This window comes from Corapipo altera, unplaced genomic scaffold (genome assembly GCF_003945725.1).
Source record: "Corapipo altera isolate COAL_440 unplaced genomic scaffold, ASM394572v1 70, whole genome shotgun sequence".
NCBI lineage: Eukaryota > Metazoa > Chordata > Aves > Passeriformes > Pipridae > Corapipo > Corapipo altera.
This window is the reverse complement of record NW_020884911.1, coordinates 5,321,471-5,336,892: the sequence shown is the minus strand read 5'-3', so window position 1 is coordinate 5,336,892 and position 15,422 is coordinate 5,321,471. Positions and strand designations below refer to the sequence as shown.

The 15,422-nt window shown below is 45.2% G+C and overlaps 1 long non-coding RNA gene across 2 annotated transcripts in view; it reads right to left on the bottom strand.

The window, feature by feature from the left end:
- The window catches only part of LOC113952171, a 34,226-nt gene extending 19,414 nt beyond the window's left edge, over nt 1-14,812 (bottom strand). For both annotated transcript variants that reach the window (XR_003529420.1, XR_003529421.1), the window contains exons 1-2: nt 14,731-14,812; nt 9,464-9,648 (exon numbers count right to left, since the gene is read on the bottom strand). This is a non-coding gene — a long non-coding RNA (uncharacterized LOC113952171). The remainder of the gene's footprint in view (nt 1-9,463; nt 9,649-14,730) is intronic.
- Nucleotides 14,813-15,422: the final 610 nt, after the last annotated feature.

Genomic DNA, 15,422 nt, shown 5'->3' with positions numbered 1-15,422 from the left:
TGACCTCCTGCAAGTTGCAATGGACATATAAGGCACATGGCTCCCCAGGACCACACCAGGCATGCTCTGGGTCGGTGTCATGACGGAAGAGTTGCTCTGAAAGGATTGACTGATTACAAGCCAGATGCCCCACAGCAATACAGCATTTCCTAAGAGTATCTGTTTTAAAATGCTCTAAAAGACCAAAGGTTTTTCAGGGAAGCAGTAGCTTCCAAGGAGTGGGAAGTCCCCACCAGGAACACTGAAAGCATTTTTTTTTTTTTTTAAGAATAAAATTTAAGGAAGCTTTCCTTATATCTTACAAGGGAGGACTCCGCCTTCAGCAAGGCAGTCTGAGAGTACATTTCTCATCATGTAAAGCTACTTTTTGGCTTTGATGAACCAGGCTGAAAGTTGAGAGGGAGGGAAGGTGTTGGGGAATTCTTCCTGATAAATGATCTTTTCCCCTCCAAGAGCCTCAAATCCAAACTTAAAGCAAGAGGTCCTTGCATCAGGCAGTTTTGGAAGAATGACTTGTGTCTTTCCCCCACTGCTGGAACCCAAATCTCTGCTTCACACAGGAAAACCCTCAAATGCTGATTCTCCTTTTCCATCCCCACTCCATTATTTCTATGTCCCTTGCTTTCAGCTTTTGCTCCCTCCATGGTTTTACAGCTTTGACTCAGCAAACAAAAGCCAGTTGTTCTGTGTGTACTGGACTTGTTCCTGTTCCTTTTACCACAGACCAAGATCCCTTGAAATGAGCCATTGACACTGCCCGGTGCTCAGTGTCAGCAGCAAGACACTGCAATATGGAGAGTGAAAGCCTTCCTAAAACATGTACTCCAGAATTAAAGACACCCAAAACACACAGGAGACTTGAAAATTGTAATGTGATCATCCTGTAGAAGACCACAGGGCCTGAACCAACAGACTTCCAGTACCACCATGCTATGACTCACTGTGAACTGACCTCCAGCAGTAATGTGAAAGATCAGGCTGAAAAGTCACATTTGGTGCTGCAGCTCATTTAAATACCTTTATTTTTCACTTAGCCATGATCTTTAAGCAGTAAAAGCAGAGAATGCCTTCCCGGCTGAGCCAAGCCATTGCTTTCTTAGCAGCAGGATTCACTATATTTCTACTTTGATAGCCTAAAACCTAAAAAATAAGAGCCATGGATGAGATAAGTGTTGTAAAATCTTGTCTAGACAGTTGTTTGTAATATGTGGGCATTTAGCATAAATTTTATTACTCCCTTATTACAGTAGTGTCCCTACATAAGTTCCTTGTCCGAAATACTAAATCCACAGGAAGGAGAGAAGGGAGTAGAAACAAGAGGGGTCTGGAGATTGGCAAGTGAAGTGCCCAGGAAGCTTAAAGAAATGTCTGGGAAAAATAGGCTGAAAACGCACTGATTATCATTATTAAAGAAAATGATATGAGAGTTACATGCAGAGATGTACATTGCAGATCAAACACACAGCAAGTGAGCTGTGTCCTCTTCAGCCTCTCTCCTAACATCAGACAAAGGTTCTGCCAATGAAGTAGAAAGATAATATGTAAAAGTGATTTAAGAGAAGTCTCAACATGAATAATTAATCCGTGGAAGTCTCTGCCAGAAAACCAACCAAGAAATCACAAATGCTGTGTTTCAAAATGAATTAGTGTTATTTATGACAAGATGCACAGGGTTATCGAGCCCTGTGATGCTGATCCAAAAGACTAACAATAATGAATGGATATTTTTTCATTCAGGCAAAAAATGTATTGCTTTTTAATTTCTTTGCTCCTTATACTGACCAATACCAACCGATGTTATAGAACTGGATATCTTATCTGGCATGACACTGGACATGCTTTCCTTCCTGTGTCACTGACTTCTCTATAATACTGTGATGCTAACACCATTTTCCTTGTTTAAAAACTGTCCCTTTCCAGCTCAGAGTTGTTAGAAATCTCTTGAATGCAGGACTTGAATTGTGAAAGTGCTGCTTATACAAAAATTATTGTGATTACAGCTTTTTGTTGCCAGAAAGCCAATGACTGTTTTGAGTGAGAACACAACTCTTATGCTGACATAACTAAGTGTAAGAGATACTGTGAAGGAACCACACTGCAATAAAAGCAATAGCTGAATTAACAGTTATGTAAAAGCAGCTGGTCCCAATGTTTAAGGATCTTCTTTATAGGCTTTTGAGCTCCTGTAAGTATGGGGCAAACTGTTTATTTGCTTTTTGAAAACCTTGAATTAAAGGCTGATCAGTTTTAGCTGTGGTCAAAGTTATCAAATATTTAATCATGTGATTTGGAAAGCTGGGTCCTGACAAAAAAATGTGTAAAATAAAGACCCCCACAGGTCCTTTTAGATCAGTTTTCAAGCTATGTTTATCAACACTGTTTGAGTCACCGGAATGAAAGACCAGCCTTGAAAGCCTTGCACACAGCAAGGTACTTCAGCAAAAGAACCTCAGACAACTGATGTCTTCTGTTTCATGTTGAAGTATATATTTCATTTCCTGCCTGGGTTGTTTTTGTGTAGGGTCTGGGCTAAGTGCTTGTTCCTAAGCAGGTTTTCTCACTCACTTGAATTCACTTTATGTCTCTGACATTTTTCTGTCCCAATTGCTTAAACTCAGTTTTATGAACTAGGTATTTTCTCCCAATTAATATAGTTGATTTCTGATACCAGTTATCAGTGCAAAGCACAACCATCACAATCATACTGGGAGCTGTTTGTTTGCTGTCCTTAAAAAGATTCCAAGATGACTTCCTATATATCTGAGGCCAGCTAAGCACTGTGGGACAGTATAAAACCTCTTGGACTCAATGAGAGATTTTCTGGGGACTTCGAAACACTCTGTATAAAATGACCCAGAAGTTGTCCAGCCCACCTTAGAGCCTTTCATCAAGATCTCTTCAACCTTTCTACCACCAACGAACTTCCCAAATTCTGCAAGCCCAGCATCTTCTCCTCTGGTGATGAGGATCACCCAGTTAGAAGCAGAGTGCTGACTGAATTTCAGATCTGCTGGCCATTTATCTACCAAAAATGAAGCAGGTCACACACGTAAATTCATTCTGCTTTTGGAAGGCATCGCCTTGGGACTAAATTTTGCAAAAATCTTCCTCTAATAGCAAGTTTCCCTTAGCAAAGTTAGGTTGGGTTTGTGATAATCCTCTTTTAACAACCCTCCAGCCCCCCATTTTTTGCTACCCGAAATCCCAAAAATAAAGACAATGTTTGAGTAGAAAAACAGAAGCCACTGTATGGACATACTTCTTTTGGAATGCCAGCTCTATTTTCCCAGGTCAGGCCTGACAGCTTTGTATTTTGTCACTTGATGTGGATAGGTTGAAACAACCTAAAACCAAGCCATGCACAAACTTCTGTGCAGCAGCAAATCTTCCCAATCCCTTGCCACCAGTGACTGCAGAGCACTCACAGCAACACAGGCGCTCTTTCTCAGGGAAACAACATGCTTAGAATCACAGCAGAGAGAACTGTCAAGTCCTATTTCCCTTCCTAATGGGTTAGCAAATGGGATGGTGGATTTTTCCAAGCATCTAACTTGGGAATTGATAGTGTTTACCCTTGGCTATTATTTTTAAGGAAGCCTACTCTGGCCACAGTACAAACATCCCTTTTGCTGCAGGCTGTCCCTTTGTCTAACAATCCTACACTTGGAGCCTATTGACTGGCCCAGTGCTCACGCAGAGAGGAGCTTCCCAGGATACAGAGCTCAAACTTTCACTGGTCTCCATTCAGGCTAAAAGTGGCCACATTAAAAAAAAGTTCAAAGAACCGGCAAACAATTCCAGAGTCCCAGAGAAATAAAAAAATGCTGGAGGAAATCTCTGTTGGTACAGTGGGAAAGCATTGTTTTCCACCCAATCCAAGCTATCCCAGTGACAGTTCAGAAGAGCAGCATTCCTACAGTCCCCTGCCCTCCACACAAGGAGCAGGTACAGACCAGGGGAAGATGAGAAGGTGCAATGCATATTATCCTGTGACCTGACAGTGCCAATCCAGCTTGTGTCCTGTCCTTGAATCTACAGAGCCCTGGGAACCTGTTCTACTCCAGCAATATGGACCAGGGTGCTTCCAAAAGGTGCAGGAGTAAGAGAGGGGGGATGAGAGGTAAGAGCCACATTCAGTTCTATGTGAAGAAATGTGGCTCATAAAGAAGTGCTGCCTTTCCACTTGTTGGCTGGAGGAAATAAATTACCTTCTTTCTACACAAGAAAAGGGCTGTTTCCTGCCAAAGGTGAGGTACAGGCCAGCTGGAGAGGCACATGGAAGGAGCCAGCAGGACAAAGGAGAAAGGGAGAGGTCTGCAGGACCCACAGGAGGGAATACAGTTATCCCCAAAATCCCACTGTTGGACAAAAGACACTTCTCCCTTCTGCAAGGTCCATCCTCTTGTGTAGAGAATTCTGTGGATCAGGACCCTGAGGAGTTCAGGAATTACATGCCCATCACTTCATGAAGATGCATTCAGGAAAGGACTGGACAAGCCATTAAGCTAAAGAGTGACTTCACTGCAACAACTACCAAATCCTTCTCAATTCAATATTTACAACTGATCATTGCAGCAACATATTCACTTCAACATAAGTAAAGCAACAAGTTTAAAAATATCTAGCAGTATTATATTTTCCCTTAAAAACAGTTCTGAGGTAGATTTGTATTCTCATATATAACACATTAAACAAATGAATTCCAATTCAACCAGCTAATACTATAAACATTCTGAATTGTTTTGTTCTACAAGTATGAACAAAGTATGAAAGCTAAACTATCTAAATACTGAAAGTAGTTATGGAAAATGACTGGATGATGTGCTTTAACAGCATTATGGGCAAGCAGTAAAACAAACATGTTTTGCTGCAACTTAGGCAGAGGGAGGCTCAGGGAAACTAGGGAGAGAAGGAAAGTAAGAGATAAGAGGCAAAAGTTGGTATCAGTGAGATCTGGTGCTGAGTATGCCCCTTATATGTTACTTTGCAAACACAATGGAGATGCAAAAACAGGTTGGAAAAATTCCTCTGAGGAGAAAAATGTATAGCCTTATATACCCCTCTCCAGTATCTTCTTTAGCAATCTTGCCTTTGGTTTCAGTGTAACATGAACAGACCTATCTACTTACAAAAGCTCCCCTCTTCCCACCAGCCTTGTTTGTTATTTTATGTGTTTCTGCATCATTTGCAGAGTTTGCTTTGATCTACATTCCTCCTGGATGTGCGGTTTCCTTTTCAGCTACCAAAAGGAAAACTGTTTGGTTTGAGAATTTGCTTATTTTGAAGCTCTGCTGGCCCAAAACACCTATTTTTAATCCAAATGAACACAGCTCAGTGCTTGCAGCTCTTCAGCACTGGTTGCCTTCCTTTCAGGAAAACCCTCTTTGAACAATAAGTGACCTCTTCATGCTTTAATAAAATGCCCAAACTGTAATTCTAGCTGGCATAAACAAGAGCATTCAGTTGGCTACAGCTGAGTTGGAATATTGACACTCAGGCATAATTTGATCCTTGAATTGCTTTGATTTTAGCACCATCCTGAAATGGTCGATATTTTATTCTATGTCTGATACCCAACAACATGTACCATGCTATTCTAAAACACCATCAGAGCACCTAATTAAGAATTCTCTCAGTATTTCTTTATTACAGACTCAGTCTATCTGCATGGCAGAATTCCTGCATCCTCCAAGGATTGGCTGGGCTTTGGTGTGTTTGTGTATATGACTGTAAATCCTTCTGCAGGGAATATGTGATGTTGAATGTAAAGTCTGAGCCATTTTAATCCTTCCTCCTTCTCTACGAAGCATCACAATGCCCCCACAGTAGGAATAGTGCACAGACAAAACACAGTTCATAAATAACAGGTAAACAATCTTCAAATGAGAAGAGAAGACGGGACACATCCTTGGATTGACTCTTTGACTGGGAAACAGGATATATTCTTCAAGGACCTTGCAGGAATGGTCCCAGAGGACAATTAGAGATTAGATCTTCTCTTCTATGGGGTTAGGCCACAGGAGTTAACTTGGGAAACAATTCAGATAAACAAAGCACTGGCAAGAGGAAGGACACTGTGAGATTTTGCTCCTGTGTCTTTACCAGACACGGGCCTTCATGTCAAGCTCCACGTTAAGAACTTAGTTTCAAATGGTAACAGAGCATGAACTGACACCACCAGTATTGGAAAGAAGCAACCTATGATTCTGTAAGCTAATTACCTGTTGTGAGAAGATTCTTAATGAGACAGCCTAGAATGAGAGTATCCTCATCCACTGACCAAAAGAAAGGGCAAATGTGCTTAGTGTCACTCAACAGATACTCAACTGCTTCTATAAGAGGGCAGAACCTGGAGATTCACCCTCCTCTCATCTGCAACCTGGCCCATCAAATGCAGTCAAAGGCAGACGTGCTCTCTATGATTAATTTTTGTTTTTAGAAAAAATTGGTGAGGGAAATTAGCATTTGAGTGCATGTGTACACACAGGCACTGCCACATGTAGAGCTGCACAAGCCGTGGGGGAAAGTGTTCCTACTTTGCAAGGAGAAAAACATTCCTCACAAAAACACAGCTATGGCCACTTTACCAGAGCAAATATTAAGAAAACAGTTATCAAGGATGAGTAACTGAAACATCTGAGAATAACTTCTCTTTTTCATATAAATATATATATGTGTGTAAGGGGAGAAAAAAGCAAATACATGGAGCAATGTATGTGCAGTGTATATCCCCACCCTTGTAAGCAGATATTAATTATGAAGAAGCTTTGCTGGAAGCTCCTTCATATTTACATATATATATATATATGTAAAATATATGTATATTTTACATAAATAGAACTTGTAAACTACTCTGTATTCAATCTAAAATAAAGCAAATGAAAGCTGTTTCCTGCTAAGTGCACGTGGATGAGGCCAGTGCAGATTTTAATGTAAAACATAGTGGTTTTCTCCACATGCTGTCTCGAAACACATTTGTCTCTATCTTTAAAATATAAGGTTTTAATAGTAAAGATACATCAGAACACAGTGATGGTGCTCTATGTGTTTCTTTATGTGATCCATCTGAAGAAGTGAGAAGATTAAAATAACCCAGAAAAGAATTATTACTTGAGGCATCCAAAAAGCAATGCCAACGGACGATCCAGGAAAACACTTGGTTTCTTTTTTTCCTATACTTAAAGTATCTAGAAACATATATAAATTGTAAACCTCAGACAAATTAGCTGAAAGCAGCAAAACACCCCATATCCCAGCTGGCAATGCACTACAAAAGCAGCACATGAGGGTCACCCCAAAGCAGTGGCTGCCTCAGCTGTGCTGCCTGCCATCTTCTGCATTGCCAGCCCCACAGCTTGCACCCTTAAGACTTCAAACTGATCCACTTCAGTGATTAGGCTGATCCAAGGACACGGACAGGAGAGCAGGATTTAATGGGCAGGCAGGCAGGAAAAGTCTTTTAACACTTTAGAAAACATTGACTTGGTGGAAGGAATTGGCTAGCTCAAGGGATTAGTAATGAGATCCTGAGCCCCTTAGCTCTAGGTCACCACACTGAATCTGGTCCAGGTCAGCAGAAATCAAAAGCTGTTGCTGTTCAGTGGCCTTTGGGAAGTCAGCTGGTGGTCCCACCCCACTTACCTCTGGCAAAATATTTGTACCAAAACTAACAATAGCAGTTGGCAGCACATGAAGGAAAGGTTTAGGACTGGCACAGTACAGGAAAAGTCTGAGCAGAGAAAGATGTCCCAGCAAACACAGTAGGCTGGAACTCAAAAAAAAATGGGAAAACAACTTCCCTGATCATCTGCAGATTTCCAGTGTGACTTGGGGTAGGAGACAGGATCCTGCTCATGAAAACTTTATTTCCCCATTGCTGTGGTCTTCACAAGGCATTTATGACCTAAAAGTCTCTGAAGGGCAGAGCAATTGCTGAAGTTCAGACTCTCACCTTTAAAATGGGAGTAATTAGCTCACAGGGCTGCTGCAGGGAGAGCCTCAGTAAAGGGGTGACAGAAAAGCTAAACAAGAAACACAGACAGGGGAGAAAACCCTTTCTACCTAAAATCAGGTCTCCTAAGTCCAAAGCAAGGCATTTGCTGAGTATGCACAAGGCTCCCATTTGCAAAGCTCTGTGCTTCATGTGCTTAAAAAGAACAAATTCCCCTCACAGAAAAAGTACCCCCCAAAATCCCCCACGTTTCCACTGCTGCCCAGCAGAGCAGCATCAAAGAATGCAGCTGCTCCCAGCTTTTATCCCACCTAGGATGAAATTCTAATGTCTGTGTTTTGCAGGAGGTCAAATAGATTATCATAACAGTCCCTTCTGGCCTTAAAAACTATGAAATTGGAGAGTGAATCCCACGATTTTGGTCACCATTGAAGGCAGGATGGGAGGCGGCAGACCTCAGTGATAGGGTGTGATATGGCAGAGTAAATCCAATGTTCTTAGGCCCTGTGAAGCTGGGAAAATGACATTTTGCCTTCTTTGTTGCCCCTTTGGGACACCGAGAGAGATGCAGGTTATAATAATAAGCCCAGTCCACCCTCAATGCATCCTAAGATTATTGCCTCTTACAGGAATGGGTGCGTGAAGGATTGAGAAACACTAGTTATTTTCAAACTGGATTAAGTCTTTCAAAAGCTAATAGGTTTCCAATGAGCTGTGGTGTTGCTGCTGCAGCTGCTCTAATTTGAGAATAAAAGAATGCAGGCTTTGTGCCTGGGGACCTGTTATTGATCCCAGCAAGAAGGATGGGAAGGAAGGGGGTAGAGGAGGGTTATCCTCCTTTCAGCTGGGGCAGGGGCGTTCTTTTCAAAGTCACATTATCTGCTAGTAACAACAAAACCTAACCCCATGACATGCTGCTCTATACAGGATTGCACTTGTTGAGAACTAAAAGCATTAGGGGGGAAAAAAAAAACCCTCCACTGGCAACCTTGTGCAGCAAACTTCATTGAGGGCCCACGAGACTCAACAGATGGGTCTCGAGACTCCCTCATTAGGAAACGTGCCCGGCCCTTTGCATCTGCTGCCCTGCTCTGCTCTGTGCCGTGCACTCATTAGCATCCCAGGCTCACAGATTCCTTAGCACGTGCTTCCAATAAATATTGCAAAGAAAGGAGGGGAGGAAAGCCACTGCTTGGAGCAGCAAGATGAGGGGTCACCCGCTAGGCTGGGAAATCCTTACACACACACACACACACATAGAGCCCCAGAGGAGGCAGGACAATAAAAGGCAGCCAACCACAAATGTGCAGTTAAAGGGACAGGTGTGGAATTGCTTCTATTCAAGTTGTGGCAGATCCTGATTCGTTCCCCTCTGCCACAGTAAAAAAAAATCATCATTAAATATATATAAACTCCCCCCAACAATTCAGGGCAACACACAGACTGTGGATCTGCGAGAGCCTGTTGCTCCTTTCAGACATAAAGCTGAAGCACACTGGGTAATGCCATTACCTTCAAAGAAATCAGTTGGTTTTAAGGGTCCAGTTCTACAGCCAGGCTCTTTTTCTTTTGGGTCTTCACCAAGCTGCCACAGTGCCACAGATCAGGGATGTCCTTCACCACACGTGGAGTGGCCCATGACAGCTTCACATCAGGAGCAATCGAAGAGAAAATCATCTCCAGTGTGCTTGAAAATGCTGTGAGACAAAACAGGTGTCAGGGAGGCAGGAATGTAACACCCTCCAGGTACTGTGGAAAGAGCAAAGACAAACCTTTAACCAGAGAGGCAGGGTGACAGGGTGTCTTGCTCATTCCCCCAAGAGTAAGGCCCTCTATTTGCCACCTCTCCATGGGGCCCCAAGCCTATTCCTACTGCATTCCTTCTCATTTACCCTGGTTCCCACTGCCCTGCTAGAAGCTGCAGGCACTTTTTCCACAGCTCCCTCCAGAGTGGGACTTGGACAGTCTCAAGGGATTAACTATGGATGTTGATACACATTCCTAACTGAAAGTTTTTTGTTCCTTGACTTAGGCACATTTATATTTTGGGCTGAATCTGGATTTTAGCATCTTTAATGTCTCCAAATGTTTCTTCAGGCCAAATGAAGCAACTCCCTCTATATCTCCCCCAGAGGAACAAGTAAAATCAAGGCCCAGAATATTAGATCAGCCATGGAATAATGGCAGGCAAAAGCAAGAAGTTATATACTGTACACTCAAATTTAAACGTGCTAATCACTGCTCTGTTCATTTTAGTCATTTCCTTAGCTAAATGACACCCCTGTGTACTTCAGTCTTGCACCCTCAGGACAGTCTGTGACTGGGAATGTATTGAACACATACTCTCACATGCAATTAACAATGACGAGGAAACGATCTGCATGAAAAGAAGACTTCAGGCATTTTGATGCTGCCATAACAAGAAAACAAAACTTGGTCTGAGCACATACTGAAAAAAAAAATTGACTCAAAGAAGCACCTTTGCAGAAAGCTGTGAGGGGAACTCTGCTGGAAACTTGGACCTCTGTTGGAAGCACCCGTTGTTCACTGGAGACAGGGCTCAGCCCGGGTTTCACTGCAGCTTCTTCCAGGACTGACAGGAATAGCTGAGGCTGCTGCTTATCAAAGGAAAGTGTCATCTTGTCTGTGACAGAAGTGCCAGCACTGCTCAGTGTCACAGTCTTTGCACCTACTGGAAGCTACTCCAGCTTGATAAGCTGTACCCCTGCTCAGACCTCAAACTGCAGTCTCAGCTCTCCCCTGTTTTTAGAAAGCAGGGATTTGAGATCAAATCACCGGTGTACAGGAATCCCACCACTGGGGAGGATAAGTGAAGGACAAAGCCAGGTTAATGTGGAGGCATCCAATCCTTGAAGGGTTAACAGAGAAACAAGCAGAAAGCAGGTTTTATGTGTATACAAATAAAGGAAACTGAAGGAGAAACAGCACTATTCTCTGGAACGGAGTAAACTCTCAATTTTAAGCTGTGACAGAAAGCAATAGTGTTATGGATTCACTTAATTACAGCTGGATAGAACTTAAAAGCTCTACAATAGATGTATTTTTTGGCTCTACAACTTTAACTCTTTCAGGAACTTTATTGGTTCTGACTGCAGTAATTTCTGAGTACCCCAGAGTCTTTTTTTTTTTATTATTGTTCTCAGAGTATCTTCTCAAAGAGATTTAGTGCCTCACTTTAATTCCTAGGAGCTAATATACAGAAAACTAAGGTGGGAATTCCTAAGTGATAAAACACACATGCACAATAAACACAACACAGCTATGAAATTTTAGTTCAAGCAACACACTCCAGGGAAAGAGGTAAGTGCTTGTAGCAGCAAACTGGATTTGGGTATCTGGTCACTAAAGCGTCTTCTCCAAAATCTTCTGTCACATTTGAAATGCTTGCCTGGAGATACAGCTTTAAGAAATTGCCTGACTTGGAAGAAATGGAAGCTTTTATGGAAGTAGCATTGGGTAAACTGTGCTCTTTCTCCTCACCTCTGCCACTTGCTCAACTTTCTCAGCAGAGGTAGTTTTCCCTCCTGATCCATTTGTGAAATAGCCTAACGTGGGGTGTGGCCTCCCCACGAAATGCTTCCTAATTAGTTTCTAAACATTAAACGATTATGGAAGCGCAATTCCCATTCCACTCAGGTGATGAAAAGCTTTACAGGAGTTCAGTCTCACTTTGTAATTAGAGAAATTAGCTTTCTAAGTTTAGATCACTCAACTGTGCAAATGGGTTCATCTGCTGGAATGTGTTGCTCCGAAATGCGCGTCAGCCAAGCAGCACGGCACGGTCCCTATCTCTGCCTCCACGACACTCATCCAAGTGGGGAGGTCAGTCCCAGTGCTGCAAGAGGAAAATGAAGTGTTGTGGGTGTATTATAGGAAAGGCCTTATCTAAAAGCTCACTCGTCCGTGATTGACTGCAGCGATATGTCCTTCTCCTTGCAGCAGGGAAGCTTAACTCCCAGATAAAAGATTATCCAAGTGGATGAAATTTTCCCTCTTTCACCCAGTGTGGCCAGAATTATACCTAAAGCTACAGCAAATTAATTTTAATGGGTAACTTCGAGGAGTAAAACTACTTTTATAAAAATCTACAGAAACAAAGGGCTTCTGTATCCTCTTTGCTGTGAAAGGAGGCCGTCGAGCTTTATGAATTCTTTATGACTACGTATTCCACGTGTCAACAGATTCTTTTCTGGCAGCCCTTTAACTGTTTTACTGGAGCCTGATGCAGGATCAGGCCCCCATGATTATGCAACTGTCTTGATCTGCATTACAGTAGTAAACAAAAGTTTAGTCACTGACTTCAAAATGAGATGGATCAGGTCCCTGAACGAAGAGTTTTTCCAGGGGCGCCATTCCAAGCTTACCTTCAGGTATAACAAATCTAAGGAAATCCTGTGGGATTGTTCACAGCCACGACTCAGTGACTCACCCAGCTTTAAAAGGAAATTACAACTTTCCTAACACAAAGAATTGACTTCACGACACCTGACCCTCGTAAGCCAGGCACTCCCTCTGAAGGCTGTGATCCCCATCCCACCAAAGCCCTGGGCAATCTCCCAGTGGCTTCAATGAACAGCTCTAAATTAAGGAACTGATTCAGGCCCAATTCTGGGGCCTGTAATTCTGGACTTTGGCACAACTAAATGTCCACAACGGCTTCTAATGTGGATGTGATCTAATTATGTCGGAATAGGAAGATTAGCAGGAAGTAACTTTACGCAGTGTAAGAAGCCGAGTGCCAGACGTCGAAAAGTTCTTCACCAGCCACAAAGGAAGACACGTCGGCTCCACATTTGTGGGACGTGCAAGCAGAGCCCTGCAGCAGGAACTTTTATGTGCACCAGCCTCTGGCTACTCAGAGTGGCTCAGTTCAGGCCCCCTGTGCCCATGAAGCAATTTGTATGTTGCTGTATCTGTAATGAAATTAGTACCTTAAAAAGATGCCCGGGCTGCAGGCACCACGCTCAGCTGGGTTTCAGTGCTGCTGTGCAGGGGTTAAAGATCTGCCCTTGAGAGTCTGGTGGAGAAAAGCAAGAGATGGGACTTCTAGGTTAAAATTCTGTACTAAATAAGGTGATTTCACTGCTGACTTCCACGAGGTCAAAATTTCTTTTGCGAGGGAGAGGGTTTGCAACGCGCTTCTGCCACGTGACTCATGCTCTGCCTTGCTTTACCTATCAGTAATACTCCCCATCTCAAGACATGAGGAGGCTTAATTCATTAATGCTTGCAAAGCATTTTAAGTTGTTGGACGAGTAATTGTGTTTGAGGGCAGCTACACTGCTGAGTCACAAGCACTGTGGGAACCAGAACTCTGGATTTCCTAAGCACTGGAGTCAAACAGGTGGAGTAACCTGTTACAGAAAGGTCAACTCCAGACCTGCCCTAAAGGTACAGCGCGTAGCAGCAAGCAGCAGGGTATTTAAAGGCCTAGAGGAGGAGATGTGTGGCACTTGGGAATGGGTAACATCTATACAGGCTGTAGAAGCTAGACCAGTACCCACTGGAAAAAAAAAAAGAAGAGAGGCACTGGTTCTTGTATCACCAAACTGCAGCCACGCTGTGGATAAAACACAATGAAGGCTTACCAGGCTAAGAAAAGTTAATTACTCCAAAAAGAAACAACCAATACTGTTGGAACTTGGGGGCTGAATGAGGCTGGAAGGAGTATTCGGCAACCACACACCTCACAGGCAATGCCAAAATTGCTGGGATGTGATTTGTGAACTCAGATGGGAAGTGATCTGCAGGAGTCGGATGGAGGTCTGAGCACAGCTCTCAAGTGAGGGGCACGAATACCACCAGCTTCCCAGCCTGAGGCACTCCAGAATGGGACACCATAGCCAAGAACAGGCACGCGCTTTGCTTTTGCCATAGGAAATGAAAACAAAGGATATAAAATTAGGTCAGAAATCTTGTTTTCCTCTGTGCCACCGACTCTGGTGTATAAAACAGACATTCACACATCTACTGTGTTAGATCAGGGTGGAATAGGCCATCAGAACACAAGAATAGCTGTTCTGGGTCAGACCAAACGTCATGTATGCCAGGTTCCTGTCTCCAGTGCCTCAGGAAGAAAGGGACAGTGATGCAGCAAGTTCCCAGCACAGTCACCCAACTTCTAGACCAGCAGCCCAGGGACTTCCCAAACCAGAGACAAAGTTAGGGGTGGGGTTTTTGGGGTTTTACTTTTTTTTTTTTTGTTCAGTGCCCTTTGATGTGTGGCTCTTCCTCTGGGAACAAGTCTGAATGCTTTCTCTGCAAACTGTTGGGCTTCTCAGCGCCCTGTGGCAGGGAGTCCCCCAGGTGACCACCACCTGGCTGTGTGGCTCTGGACCCCGTTCCTGAAAGGATGCGTGAGGCAGACAAACCCCAGCAATCCCCTGGAAGCTGGGACGAACATCTGCAGTGCGGGGAACGGGATCCCTGACGGAGTCTGAGCCAGCACTCACTTCCCGGGACTGATCGGCTGAGGGATCTTTCCTCCCACTTGGACCCCGGGAGGCCCTCGGCGGTGCGGCCTCGGGTAGAGGAGGAGACAACGAGTCGCACGGTGGCGACTGCCGCCTCGGCTTCCCTCGGGAGAGCCGCTGGCCAGGGCTACCTCAGAGCCCCGGGCCGGCCGCCCCTCCCGTCCCCTCAGGGAGCGCCGACCCGCTCCCGCGCAGCGCCCCCCGCCCCGGCCCGCCTCAGGAACCGCGGGGCGGGAAGGGCGGCCGCCGCCGCCGGCCCGGGGCAGGGGGGGGAAGGTTTCACACCGCAAAAAGCGCTCCCGAACTCTTCATTCTTCTCCTCCCGAGGAGGAGAGGAGGGACGGGCCGCGGCTCCCGGGCGGGCAGGACCCGCGCGCGTCCCCTCAGCGAGCGGCGGGGCGGGAAAAGCCCCCCCCGGCCGCGAGCGCCGCCGAGGGCGCGCGGGAGCCGCTGAGGGCGCGCCCGCCCCGACGCTCCCAGGGCCGCCCCGGCGCGGCTCCTCCCGCTCCAGGTACCGCTGGAAGCACCTGCGGAGCGGCGCTTCCCGAGGGGACGGGCCCTCGGGGCAGCCGGGGCGCGCCGTCTGCCTCAGGCGGAGGAGGCGCCGCCCGCAGCTCGCTCCATGCCATGCCATGCCATTGCGTGCCATCCCTCCTCTCCGCCTCCTCCTACCGGTACCTGCCTTCCCCTGACCGTGCCCTGCCATTCTCCTCCTCCCCTTCTCCTCCCTCCTCCTCCTCTCCCCTCATGCATATGGATGGGCGCATGCGCCCGCCGCCCTGGGCTAGATGAAGCGGAGCGGCGGCGGCGCTCCCAGACGGGCGGGCGGCTGCGGGGCGGTGCGTGTGCTGCATGTGCGTGTGTATGTGTGAGTGTGTGTGCGTGTGTGTCTCGGGGGGGCGAGGGGCTCCGCCGCAAGGAATAAAAGGATTGGGATAATAATCGCAGTAATAAAACAAAACAAAACAAAAAAAAAA